The sequence below is a fragment of the Mustela nivalis genome, assembly GCF_964662115.1.
Source record: "Mustela nivalis genome assembly, chromosome: 8".
NCBI lineage: Eukaryota > Metazoa > Chordata > Mammalia > Carnivora > Mustelidae > Mustela > Mustela nivalis.
The window spans coordinates 68,529,146-68,544,365 of record NC_139027.1 but is presented as its reverse complement, the minus strand read 5'-3'; positions in this window follow the sequence as shown (position 1 = coordinate 68,544,365).

Here is a 15,220-nt window from a genome sequence, read left to right as displayed (position 1 = left end):
CACAAGCAGGGGGAGTGGCAGGCAGAAGGAGAAGCAGGCTCCCCACTGAGCAGAGAGCCTGATGTGGGACATAAAGGCAGATGCTTAATAGACTGAGCCAACCAGGTGTCCCAGTATTTTCCCATTTTAAATGAGATTGTTGGTCCTTTGGTTTTTGACCTGTAAGATTTCTTTTTATATTCTAGATACAAATCTTTTGTCAGATATATATAATATGAATATTGTGTCAATTTACTCAGGCTTCCATATCAGAAAACCGTTGATTCTTTGCCTAAATTACAATTTTTTTTCTCATAGTTCTGGAGGCTGGAATTCCAAGATCAAAATGCTGGTTGGGTTGGTTTCTGGCAATGTTCTTTTCTTGGCTTATAGATGGTCACCTTTTCACTGTTTTTTCACAGGGCCTCTCTGTGCACACAAACTCTTACTGTCTCTCTTTTAAGGACATGACCTATTAAATTAGGGGCTCATTTATGATAAAGGGACATATTTAGAAAACATAAGAGTGGCTGTATTTAAATATACAATGTGGAAAGAAAATGGGAGTAGAGTGTGGTTAAAGTATACCAGAAATCAGCAATCAAACACACAAAGAATAAAAATGTATATGATTATGATATGTTATTTTAAAAAATATTTTATTTATTCATTTGACACAGAGCAAGAAAGAGCACAAGAGAAAGAGAGAGAAAGCACACAAGCACAAGCAGGGAGAGTGGCAGGCAGAGGGAGAGGGAGAAGCGGGCTTCCTGCTGAGCTGAAGGTACATGCTTACCAACGGAGTCAGGAACCCCTGACTGTGATATATGCTAAACTGAGGAATGTCATAGCAAGTAAAACTATGGTGGAGAAACTTAAATTATTTTTTTAAGGAAACTTTTGTGAAATGTTCAGAGTTTTTGCATATCTTAAAATGTATTTACTATACCTTCATATTTGAGTGAAATATTTGAGTATAGTTTCACTGTTGATATTAGTTTCTCATGGTTATTTATTTATTTATTTAAGTTGAAGTATGATTGATGTATTATATTAGTTTCAGGTGTATCACATAATGATTCTGTAGCTGTACACATTGTGCAGTGGTCACCCACAATAATTCTAGTTAGCATCCATCATCATACATAGTTATAGAATTTTTTTTTCTTATGATGAGAACATTCACAGGGAAATACGTGCACCCTGATGTTTATAGCAGCATTATCAGCAGTAGCCAAACTGTGGAGAGAGAGCCCAAATGTCTATTGACTGATGAATGGATAAAGAAGATTATCTATCTATATAGATATAGATATAGATATAGATATATGTAATATATATATATATAATTAAGTCCATTGACTGATGAATGGATAAAGAAAATGTAGTGTGTGTATACACAGACACACACATACAATGGGATATTACTCAGCCATTACAAAGAATAAAATCCTGACATTTTTAATGACATGGATGGAGCTAGATTGTATTATGCTAAGTGAAATAAGTCAGTCAGAAAAAGATAAACACCATATGATCTCACTTATATGTGGAATTTAAGAAAGAAAACAGATGAGGAAGTGGAGATGCAACGTGGGGGGTTAGGGGGATAGGAGAAGAATAAATGAAATAAGATGGGATCGGGAGGGAGACAAACCATAAGTGACTCTTAATCTCACAGAACAAACTGAGGGTTGCTAGGGGGAGGGGCGTGAGGAGGAGGGGATGAGTTATGGACATTGGGGAGGGTATGTGCTATGGTGAGTTCTGTGAAGTGCGTAAACCTGGCGATTCACAGACCTGTATCCCTGGGGATAGAAATACATTATATGTTTATAAAAACATATTTTTTTGGCTTTTTAGCCAAAAAAAAAAAAAAAAAAAAAAAAGAAAGAAAGAAATAGAGGTAGCATTCAGAAGAAATCACTAAACATTTTAAAGGTGGTTCCTTATGGAACATTTTAAAGGTGGTTCTTTGGTCAGCAGGGGAGGGCGGAGGTCTGTGGCTTTCCCCTAGAAAGCGACATAAATGCTTCATTTTTAAATCACCCCACTGTACTTTTTGGTACAGGTATTTGAAATGTTGGAAATAAAGCATGCTGGACAATAACATGAAAAGGGCTTCTCAAGTCTTAATAATGCTCTGTATCTTAAGAATTGGTTTTCTGAGGAGCCTGGGTGGCTCAGTGGGTTAAAGCCTCTGCCTTTGGCTCAGGTCATGATCTCAGGGTCCTGGGATCGAGGCCCGCATCGGGGGTGTCTGCTCAGCAGGGAGCCTGCTTCCTCCTCTCTCTGCCTGCCTCTCTCCCTACTTGTGATCTCTGTCTGTCAAATAAATAAATAAAAATCTTAAAAAAAAAAAAGAATTGGTTTTCTGGGTGTGTTCATTTGTGACAGGTAACTTTGGGATACACATTTGTGATGTGTGTACTTTTATATATGTTTAGTTTACCTTAATAAGCATTGAAAAACAAAAATAAAATGTTCTCTGAAAAAAATAAAAGAAAGAAAGAAAACAGATGAACTTATGGGAAGGGGGAAAAAAAGAAAGAAGGAAACAAGCCATAAATGACTCAATGACAAGGAACAAACTAAGGGTTGATGGGGGGAGGTGGATGGGTGATGGGCTAGGTGAGTGGTGGGCATTAAGGAGGGGACTTGTAATGATGAGCATTGGGTGTGGTATGTAACTGATGAATTACTGAATTCTATTCCTGAAACATATCACACTGTATGTTAACTACTTCAAATTTATATTAAAAATAATAAAAAGAAATAAAATAAAAAATAAAAATAAGTAAAAGCCCCATAGAACTTTAAAAGGATTAATCTATTGGGTTATATCAAGTCTTTCTGGTGATATGTTTGAGTATAGTTCAGTAGGACTATATAGAATCAGCGGGACTGATTCTTTTCCTTTTGTAGATTGCATTTTTGGTTTATTTATTTCATTCATTTTGTTTAAGTGTTTATTGACAGATTTTTTTTTAAAGGTTTTATTTATTTATTTGACAGAAATCACAAGTAGGCAGAGAGGCAAGCAGAGAGAGAGAGAAAGAGAGAGAGAGGAGGAAGCAGGCTCCCTGCTGAGCAGAGAGCCTGATGTGGGGCTCGATCCCATGACCCTGGGATCATGACCTGAGCTGAAGGCAGAGGCTTTAACCCACTGAGCCACCCAGGCGCCCCGACAGATTTTTTTTTTTTTTAATTTTATACTCTAGAAACTTGGTTCTCAAAATGTTATGTCTAGGTATGGTCTTTTGCATTACTGTCTGGGCATATGGTGGGCATGTCAATTGTACTTTAACTCTGGAATATTATCTTGTATTATATTTCTAAAATTTTTTATCCTATTCTCTCTCTTATTTGGGGAACTTGCATTCTTTATTTTGGACTTTAGGAACTGATGTTTTTTTTTTTTTTTTTTTTTTTTTTTTGCATATCTAGGTTTCTTTTACTTTTCCTGAGAGTAACTCACACAAAGACAATGATAATATTCTCTGTTTTTTTTCCATTTCATTCTATGACATGCCTTGATGATATGATCACATGTTCAATGTAATCATAATTATTAAGAGAGATAATGTATGTGATTCAAATGGTATAGTCTAGGCACCAAGTAAATGTTAATTGAATTTGTGAACAAAGATATGCATACCATATTGTAAAACTCTTCCATATTTTACATATGCATAAAATTCTATTTGTCCCTAAAGTAGTTCCAAAATAATATTTAAGTATATTCCTCAAATGTCATGCATGCATATACTTATTTATATATATATATATATATATATATGTATAGATATATCAATATAGATATATGAGAGTCAGACATAGACATAGAGTATGTATGATTAAATGTATACACATACATGCCCATGTATGTAAAGGACAATACCAACATATAATTTCCCTGTGCTTCGATTGTAGTCTTACATTCTCAATTAGTAATAGTTAGCCCAGTAAACTATACTATAAGCTCTAAGTCAATAACAGTCTTGGCCTATATTGAAATGTTCTCTGACAAGTGCTTTACCATGATAGCCTGAGTATATCCCTTTTTTTTTTTTAAGATTTATTTATTTGAGAGAGAGGAAGAGAGAGAGCATGAGCTAGGGGAGGGGCAGAAGAATATGGAGAGGCAGAGAACCCCAAGTTGGCTCCACAATGAGTGCAGAGCCCAAAGTGAGGCTTGATCTCATAACCCATGAAATCATAACCTGAGCTGAAATCAAGAGCTGGCTTCTTAACCAACGAAGCCCAAAGGGTGCCCAAAGGGTATTCTTAATATGTGTGTAGCTTCTTCTATTGTGAGGTCTTATTCTGCCATGTTTTCAGCGTCCTAACAAAGACTTTTGACTCATCAAAACTGAGTAAATACATAAAAAGAAACCCAAGAAGAATATTATTCTACATTTTCAAATGCAAATTTTATAGCATCTTCAGGTAGATTAAAAAAAATATACAGTTTAGAAGCCAAGTATAGATTGTGTGGGAAGACCTTGACATTACAAAGACATCTGTAAACTTCTCAGGACCTGAAAAGAATGTCAATACTTATGTGAATCACCCTGGAATTAACTTGGCTTGTTTCCCCAAATAATTTTTTAAGTGGAGAGGTAATTGCCAATATACGAGGTTAGAAACAGCTCCATAGGAGCCATGCCTACTCTGGTTCAGTTCTTTCACTACTAGTAAATTTGCTCCCTTTACAAAACAGGTGTTGTGTATTGGTTTGTTAAGCTTTCAGAGCAACTTGTTTATGACTCAGGTGAAGTTGTTGACATCTAAGGGGTCAATTTGTTTACATTGAGGAAGCTGTATCAGGATGTTGTTACCAACATCTGTTATTTTAATTAAGTACTCAGTTGCTCAACTGTCCACAGGTGCTGCTGGGCACTTATCAGTAAGAACACATGGAAGAACAGCTAGGATATAACTGACCTTTAAACTTTAAATACCCAAGAGTTTTTGAAGGCTTACCAGGAGTGTTCAAGTCTGGGCAAGACTACCCTTTGCTAATCTAAATAGCTCTCCATCGACTGTGGGGCATTTGCCTCTGCCACAGAAAAGCAACTCTGTCAGTAGTGGTGAAAATTGTGCAGCGGCTCCTTGAAGGAAATCATCTTGCCCACCAGCACTGGCATCTTCATTTCCCTAGCAACTTGAACTTGCTCTAGCAACAAGCGACTTTTGCTCTGGCAGTAGCTGCGCTCGGTTGGCAAAGCTAACTCTTCTAAGATCCAACTTGTTGAAAGGTACGTTTCAACTAAATTCTGACTTTATTCCTTACAGCCACCCTTCTCCTTAAACAACAGTTTAATTGATTTATTACCGGTTTGGGTTATGTTATTTTTATTAGCTTATTCAGAGACATTATTACCTTGTGAAATATTGTCATAAAGTATAATTCCTGTGGTGAACCTGTGTTGAATTATTGGCAAAGACATTTTCAGTCTCTGAGCTTAATTCGTCTTGAACAAAACAACAGGGTATGTGTGAAGGAGTCCTAATACAAAAGCCAAAACATAGTTAATACGTAGGGGCCATTATTCATGAACAATAAACTGAGGCATCTGAGTTCTTGGACTTATGCTAGGCAACATAAAGTTCTTTCATGATTTATATCCCTGGTGTTAATTACATAGGGATGTGCGTGTGTGTATGTATATACCATATACCTCATTGGTCTTTTTTCTACTAGGGATGTTATTTCTTCAAGCAATATAACAGAGAACTTCAGTGTAAAAGTTGTGAGCTGAAGTATCCATATGTTAATGAGTAAAAGAGTAAACTCCAATATGTTTAAATAGTAATATGGTATAAAGATAAAGGGAATAAACAGAACAGAATCTAGAATAAGGGCAAAGAGACACTTGTAATAATAGAATTTAAAGTAATTCCAGAAAATATAAATTCCAAGAGCAAAAAGAAAAAAAAATAGAGAGAAATGAGAAGTTTCCCTGAAGAGATGAGAAAAATTAGCTAATATTTTAAAGCCCATGATTCACAGAAAACAAGAAAATAAAAACTGGAGACAGTATAAGAACCTAAGAAAGCAGGGCTGACAAAGAAAATGAAGTTTGCAGAATTGGAAAGAAATGAAAAAATAGCTACTGACTAAAACTCACCAGGGAATACTTTTTAAAAATGTGAACATACATAAACCAGCAGGACCAAATAAAATGGATCCCTGGGTGTTGAGGGAATTGACTAATGAACTTCCCAGCATAGTCACAATTGCAGCTGGAAAGTCATGGAGCACTACAGAGAGCTAGAAAATTGGAAAACAACAAATGTGGCATGATTTCCTGAAGAGGGGAAAAGCGTTGTTCTATCATGTACCTTCCAGTAAGCTGAATGCCAACACTTTAAAAAACAAAATAGACTATTAGAGTTGTCTTACTTGAGTTCCTCCAGGGCAAGCACTTTAGTAGTGTGCATGGTATATGGTTCAATTTGCACAACAAGGGGAAACTCCATAAATAATGTTTGCCCCAGAGGGTAACTGAGTCACAGTGAACAAAACCTACTTAGCAAATTCACTTTTTTCCCCACAAAATCATATATAGGATAACAGAAATTTAAAAGCCCCATAGTTAAACATTCTTGATATTTACAACATAGAATTATTCACGAAGAAGATTACTTTGCAATGCAATGGGATAGAGGCCATGAGTTTTAATTTTATTTCATTATAGAACTCTCAAGGGCTTAGATGCTTGGCTGGATTTCAGTCCCAGCTTCCACAATCTAATTTTGACTACAGAAATTTATCATATCTCTGAGTCATAGATTGTTCATCAGTAAAACTTCTAACAATAAAGATTATTTATTCATCTGTGATGTTTTTCATTAAAAAAAATAGGACAGCTACTGTGAAAATTAAATAGATAACATGAGAAAACAAACCGATTATCTAGAACAGCACCTGGAAAAATAGCAGGGGTTCAATAAAATTTAGTTCCATTCCCTCTCTCCATTTCTCACACAACATTCTTCAACTTTTTAATACAACATAAGGGGAACATAATAAGTTTTGAACATAATAAGGGGAAAATAAGGAGATCTTTATAGGAAAATGGAAATTTAGCCTCTTGGTAAAATATTGCACAAACTTCTGTTAAGTAGTCATCTGTTCATCACAGAGGACCTAAATCTCTTAATTGTGGTTTTAGCTTCTTGTATACATTTGAACTTGAGAGATAGCAATAGGAGAATGTGACATTCTAATAGCTGAAAAATATGATGGGCAGTTCATTACTGCATATATGATAAGATACATATGTGAATAGCTAGCTTTTTTTCATTCTCTGTAACAAGGTAGCTGTGTAAATTTGCTTTCTTTAAATTTACTGCAGTTAATTCACAGCAAGGATAAACTACATAGAGTTCAAAGATACTGGACTATTTGTGTTCCCACTCAGATTTGTTTACTATCTTTCTATCTGTAAACTAAGCTGCAATTTCTTTTCCTCTGTTATTTCTAACATTTAGTATATCAGCCAAAGGAGATGCCTATTTAATTATTTCAAAGATACATTCTTTTTTTTGTTGCTTTATTTTAAAATAAAAACTTTCTGAGGATGCCTGGGTGGCTCAGTTAGTTAAGCATCAAACTCTTGATTTTTGACTCAGGTCATAATCTCAGGGTCTTGGGACTCTAGCCCTACATCAGGCTCCATGCAGCCTGGAGCCTCCTTGTTTCTCTCCCTTTGCTCCTCCCTCCATTTATTCTCTCTCTCTCATTCTCTACCCCCCCCCATCTCTACAGTAAATAAATAAATAAACAAAATCTTTACAATAAAAAGTTTCTATCCTTCTATAGAAATATTTGTAATTATTTAGCTTTAATAAAAAGGCACTTCTAAAACTGATTTTAAAACCCTCCTAATCAACAAATGAGAACTTCAGCTGTCCCACAGAGACTGCCCCACACTGTGAAAGGCAACCAATTGGTGTCAGCAACAACCCTGTAACTGAAGCCTGGAGTCACCCAATTTGTAGACACTTCTGTTTCTACTTAGCCTACTGTTTTCTGATGACCATGTTTCCCAAAGCCTGTATATAAGATCAGCAATGTTATTTTTTCAGAGACACTGTGTCTTCAACGCGCAACTCTCCGTTGCTGATCAAGAAATAAACAACTTTTATTTCAAATATTGAGTGGCAATTTCTTCCTTCCACATACTTAATAAAATCAGAAAAGTTGAAATTACTTTTCTCATCATTTGTAAACAGTTTCAGTATCTTTGAGTCACATTTTGGTACATTCTATTCACAATGATTTCAGAGACTAAATCAAAGAAGACTAACTCTCCTGAGGTATATAATTTATCTCTTGCTTAAACCACAAATAAATGATATTTTTATGTACTATCTGTGAATCAGCATTTGCTTAAATTCAAAGAAATATCTCTAATCCAAGAATTACACCTCTTACTATGTTAAAATTTTATCTGAAATGAAATCCTCAAGAAAAGGAACAGGAAATGAATTTGTTCAGAAAGGAGTTTCATATCATGCATTTTGAGTTTCACCTCCTAACTTTACCTGGTCTAAAGGCAAAAACTAACATCTAATCCCATCTTTGTAAGCTTTTATATGCTCAGTACTATCCCAATTTCTTCCAGGGTAATAAGGAAATCATTAGTCATCATTCAGGCTATTGGGAATAGACACTGCAATTGTTCACTCACCTAACTTATGTAGAAATTTTATACTGGTGGTCATTCCACAGAATAGAAAAGCAAACACAGACCACAAAAAAAAAAAATCCCTTTATGATATAATTATGATGAAAGTCTGTTGAAATCTTCTAAATTCCTACCTATTCAACTTCTGTCCATCAGAGCCTAAAAATTCTACATAGTCTCTTAAACTGATGTGGTGGGGAAAATTGACACCTGTGATCTTCTATGAAAAGACAGATTCTAGAATTCCAGAGAGAGAATTTCAAGCTAGCACTACTCATTCCAGTTAAGGCAAGCAGAGTCGGTATTCACTATTTTTTTTTCCCTCTCCAGCTCTCTCTTTCCTCTCCTCTCCTTTCCTTTCCTCTCCTCTGTTAAATAACATTTCCTCTCCTCTATTAAATAACTTTTCCTGGGACGCCTGGGTGGCTCAGTTGGTTAAGCAGCTGCCTTCGGCTCAGGTCATGATCCCAGCGTCCTGGGATCGAGTCCCACATCGGGCTCCTTGCTCAGCAGGGAGCCTGCTTCTCCCTCTGCCTCTGCCTGCCATTCTGTCTGCCTGTGCTTGCTCTCTTCCTCTCTCTGATAAATAAATAAAATCTTTAAAAAAAATAAATAAATAACATTTCCTCTCCTCTGTTAATTTTTTTTATCATATCATGTCATATAGACTTTACTGTCTTTTCCATTCCTTTCTCCCCCTCTCAGGGTTTAATTTGGGCTATTTCCTACTAAGTTTTCTAAAATATATGCTTCTTAATAATGGTTATTAATTCCATCTGTTATATTCTTTTGTGTTTTCATATTTTAATAAGAATTAATTTTTATTATTTCCCCTTCCAGAATGTGCATTTGATTTCTTATATATTTCAGAACTCTCTTAACATTGTCAATGCTTTCCTTTATCTTTTGAACATAGTAATCATAAAGTTCTGTTGTTTTTCTCTTAGCTTTAGAGCATTTGGTCCTGTTTCTTAAAATGCCTACCAGCTCCAAATATACCTGTCGTTGTTCTGCTTGTGATATGAAAAATTTCATCTTTGCCAGGTGGCATAATTTTAAGCTTTGTTAGTAGAGGGCACTGGAGTAATGCTGGAAAGGGAAGGGGGAACTTCTTCCTGATTCTTCTGTACACTCTTTTGATAGGCTCCCCATCAAGTAGCAGTCATTAGTGCATTTCACCTCCCCATAGGCAGCAGTACCCCAAATCCCAGAAGGAATCCTTTCAGGGTACTGCTATTGATCCAGTGAGTTCCATGCATGCCATTTCCCTGTGGACAACTCCCTTCAGTACCCCCATAGTTGCCAATGGATTCTAGGTACAGAATATCCCTACTATTGGCATAGTCTGGCGCCCCAGAGGGTAGATCCCTAGCCGCTTCCATAGCACAGAGGCTTTATATGGTTGGTTTTCTCAAACCCCAAAAGAGAGATTCCTAGATATTTCCACTAGGGCTGCAACTCAAAGAAGGTCTTTGTTGTCTCATGTTTAATAGCTATACTGTCTTTCAGGAGGTCTGGAGTGGGATACTCTTACAGATTTTTTCCTTAAATGTTTGCTCTGCTCTAACCTAAGAGTAATGATTTCTTTTTATATATGATATCCCCTTTTCCTTTAGAATTCTCTTTATACCTTGGCAGCTAATGTATAGCTTTATACCCCATTACTATAATTTCCTATTATTGTTAATAATTCTTTATAAAAATATTTTTTCAAGTTGCTTTCTGGTCTGTGGCTCCTGATTAGCTCCTGACTAGTATAGACTTGATACTGGGAAGATGGGATTTGATCATGATTTTGGCTTCAGCATAGTTCTGAAATCCTTGCCAGTTGGAAATGTGTTCCTGGTAACAAATGACATAACGTGGCTTTACAAGTAATCAAACTATAAACTATGGCTGTAATGAAATGCCCCCTGAAGCAAGCTTTTTGGGTGCCCAGTTGGAAGCCACACTTGACCTTTATGGCAGTAGTGATGACTATCAGGACTATGGTGTGATAGGCATCAACTGAGTACATGGTGAATAGGATCACCTAGAGAAAGAAAATGACAAGATCCTTTAATTTCAATTTTAGAAACTGTCTGATAACCAGAGAACTTCCATGACAGCCCTAAATTAGTCTCTTATTTCTCCCACCCATGAGGCTAAGATTGCTGAAAAATCAAACATAAAATCCAATTGTACTGGTTGCTGAATTACATTGTCAGTTGAATTCATAGTCTTCAGAGTTTCTGTGTAAAGTTTAACACATTCATTCTGAAAGAGAGGGATCCTGAAACGCTGAAACAATCTTGAACCCTCAAATCACTTTGATCCTTTCTTACCACTGAAAGTACCTCATTTTATGACTTAACTAGCTCTCCTTCACTTGAAAATCTGTAGTAACATCACCTAGGGCAGATGCTTATCTTTTTTTTTTTTTTTTTTTAAAGATTTTATGTATTTATTTGTCAGAGAGAAAGAGAAAACACAGGCAGGCAGAGAGGCAGGCAGAGGCAGAGGGAGAAGCAGGCTCCTGCTGAGCAAGGGGCCTGATGTGGGACTCAATTCCAGGACCCTGGGATCACGACCTGAGCCGAAAGGAGCTGCTTAATGGAATGAGCCACCCAGGCGTCCCGGAAAGATGCCTATCTTAACCCTTAACTTATTTGGCCTTTGCAGGGATTGGCTAGATCTCAAAATAACTATGCATTAATAGAAACTTAATTAGATAATGACTCCAATTGCAGCTATTCTTCCAAATGTAAAACCTTTAGTGAAATAAATAACACTTTTTTTTGCCCATAATGTTTTTCAATGCTTACCAAAAACAGCTTGTTATCACTTGGCCGGGCCAAGATGAAACCAGTTTTGAGACAGACCGTGCAGATTCCCCTGTCTATACCATAACAGAGTCTACAGAGTCCTTGATAATTTTTTCATTCCATAAAACATGACACCAGTCTTCTAACAAAATTATGCTGATTGGATCTGATGAACAGGAAATGGCAAGTATTTTAAACGTTTTATTAAGACATGTACAGATTACCAGATGGATGAGAAACCCTATAAACATTCAGAGGACCCCCATTTCAGTGAAGTTTCCCACAATCTCTGTCTCTTGCCTAAAACTCTTGTGGTCTAGAGCATGTTGAGATGTCTCTTACACAGTAAAAGAGAAACTGCTGCTCCGTATACCTCCTACCACAATAGTAGGTAAATTACTTGATAGACATTTTTGGATTTTAGAGATAACAGATATGATACTTGAGTATAAGATTTAGATCTACATCTACGTAGAATGACACAAATATCTGCCAGCTTCAAGTAAGGAGCAGAGGAGTGGAGGCTCTGCCGTAAGTTCAGGCTATGCTTCAAACCACTCTACTGCTTGGGCCCTAGGATATAGCAGATCTTCTGATAGAATCTTTGGTAAATAGGAATCTTGAACAATAAGAGAAACATAACACAGTTCTCTGATTAAAAACCAGATGGGACAGGTCAAGACAGTATAACTAATTGCATAAGAAGTTAGCTCAAATCCCTTTGATATCAATTCTTTTGGCATTGATTCATCTTCAGTTTATATCCATGGGCTCTTGGGGTTTGGGGTATTCCTTAAGAGCAGTTGATGGAAAGGGGAAAAAAAACACCTCAAGCTGGGTTAGGAGATGGCTCAGTATAACATAACAGTATTACCCAAAAGTGGACAAATGAACAGATAAGATGCCATAGTCCCATTCCGGGATAATCCTTAAGAAGTATGGTAAAAATGATAATTATTTAAAAAAATAATAAATAAATAATAATAATAATAATAATAATAAGATAAAATAAATCCTCCCAATGGGAAAAACTTCAAACAATGCATATACATTTGGTTGTCTACTTGGAGTAAGAACCAGAAGCATGAATCCACACTAATTCACAGGGAGTTGCTAACTGGTTGGCTGGTTGGGAAAAAGACTTCAAAAGAACAGAATGGAAAACTAGTAACAAAGAAGATGACCTTTCAGAATGGGTAGGGTTTATGAAGATATTTGCATCTCATGTTGAAGTCCAACAAAGAACATCCCCTGTAGGGTAGACTCTTCCTAATCAATTGGCACACACTATGGATTTCAGTCATACTCTTTCCCCAGTCTGCCTAGTGTTTGAACAGCAAATCTATGTATGAACAAAGAGATGTGTGCACAAGAATAGAGGCTATGCATGAGCTCAACAATGTACTTTGTTTTGTCAGGACTAGCTTGGGTAACCATATTGTTGAGTTCTTATTTTCCAACAGTTGAAATGAACACTGAGCTCTAAATTTGTCACCATTGTCTGAATGTAAAAGCCAGTCACCTGTGGCAATTAATTTACAGAAGATTCATTCCATCATGGATTGGGAAGCTTTTCTTCCTTACTAGGATAGACACATATTCTGGATCTAGCTTTTCCTTCCTTCTTGTAATATTCTGGCAGCACTACCTTTTAAAAACTCAGAGAAGCCTTTGTAAACCATCATGGAATTCCACATAGCTTTGCTTCTGATCTAGGAACTTATTTACGAATTCAAGTATAGCAATGGGCTAACGTAAGTGAATTTAAATGACCTTAAGACAAACCACATTGCTTGAGAGTAGTTGGACTAGTTGAAAGGTGGTAAAATGGCTTGCTATTGTCCCCTTTGTAGCACCAATGGGTAGACTACACCCTGAGATGATAGAGTTCTGTCTTGTAAAATGTATTATAAGGTTGAATCAGATACCATTATATGATGCTCTCTTGCAATGGCCAGAGTATACATGCCTGATAATCATGAAGTGGAGGCAGCTTTTCTCACTATCATCTGTAGTAACCTACTGTCAGGATATTTATTTCCTGTAACAGAAATCTTTAGCTTTGGTGATATGGAGGTCTCAGTTTTTAAGGAGGGAATACTTTAACCATTGAACACAACAATGGTTGTGTATTAGGAAATCGGACAGATACCTAAACATTTTGGATCCTTGTGCCACTGAAACAGAAGGCAGGACAGAAGCTTCCTCTATTGGCTGAATAGATCATTCCCAATTACAGAGGAAAAATAAAGTTGCTGCTATATAATAATGACAAGGAGAACAATATTTGTAATCCAGAGGGTTCTCTAGGGTCCCTGTTTGTGAGTCAGGTCAAGGGAAAATCAAGCAACTGAAAATAGAAGACGCAAGTAATTTAACAATACAGAACCTTTGGGAATAAAGTTTGAGTCATTCAACAAAGTAAGAAACCGAGACCAAGGTCCTGGCTAAGGTTAGGGGAAATAAGGAAGATGTAGTAGGGGAAGGAATATGTATATATCAACTATAATCTTTTGAGTAAGTAAAGAAATGAACACTTCAATTGCTTCGCAATTTTTTCTTTTATATGTGTTTATAATACACATGTGCTTATTAGTATATGCCATTTTCTTTTTTGTCTTATTTACATTATAATTCAATATAAAGTTTTTGACAATTAATCTTATAAGGTAATATTCAAGTAACATAATATTCTGTGGTATTGTAACTAAAGTTGTAGATTCAGTGACGATTGAAACTTCATTTGGGAAAAGTTTGTGAAATTTTTGACTTGCAAAAACGTAGCTGTTATCTTGCTGGTGGAAAACCTAGCATGGTTTTGTTGTTTCACAGAAATTCAGTTGTAGCAGAAGAGTGCATAGGAAAGTAAGCAGCCAAAGGGATTGACCATATCATTTAACAAATATATTGCCTCTAGGTACCAAATTCCCACTTAATTGTTATGCTCATGATCCTGGAACATTTCTCTCCTGTCAGAGGGAATAAAATTAGCCTTTGTCAGCAAAGAATATTCAGTGGATCTGGAAGGAAAAGGGCCTCTTCTTGCTTCCTGTTTATGCTCTCTTTACTGTCTGTGGTAGTCTGTGTAGTAGTTCCCCAGGGCAGCTTCCCCCAACATACTAGATCATAGCTTCTTCATGCACCACCACAGTGAGTGGTGAGTTCTCTTTGTACTGCTTCCTATTTGATGGTTTTCCCTTGCAATTTAGAGGGTGATTATCACAGCACAACAGCTCCCCATATATGGCATCTCCATCATCCCCAAAGGTGGAGTCCCAGAAAATTCCACAAGCACAGATCCTCTACAGAACTTCGCTGCCTTTCTATTGCCTATAACCTTACTGTCTACATTGAAGTCTGGAGGCCTTGGAGGCAGGACCCTTCTCTTAGATTTCTTTCTTGTTCTCTTCGTCCTAAGGTGTACTGGCTGCTCACAGTATCTGCTCTTATATTCTTCAGAGTTCTCTTTATGACTTGGTAGCTAATCTCCTTTATGCTCATCTCCTATTATAGTTCTTAATAAATTATTAACACATGCAAATTACTATGTAGTTTGTGTCTCCTACTATATCCTGAGAAATTCACCTGGTACTTTCTTACTGATTACCAGACATGTACCAAAAATTATAGAGATTTGGGAAGCTGTTAACTCTCTTTGGAGAGGTATTAATGTTCTCCTGGAAGACATATAGTATAGGGAAGGGTTGTATAATATTCTCAGAAAAAATATATATATAA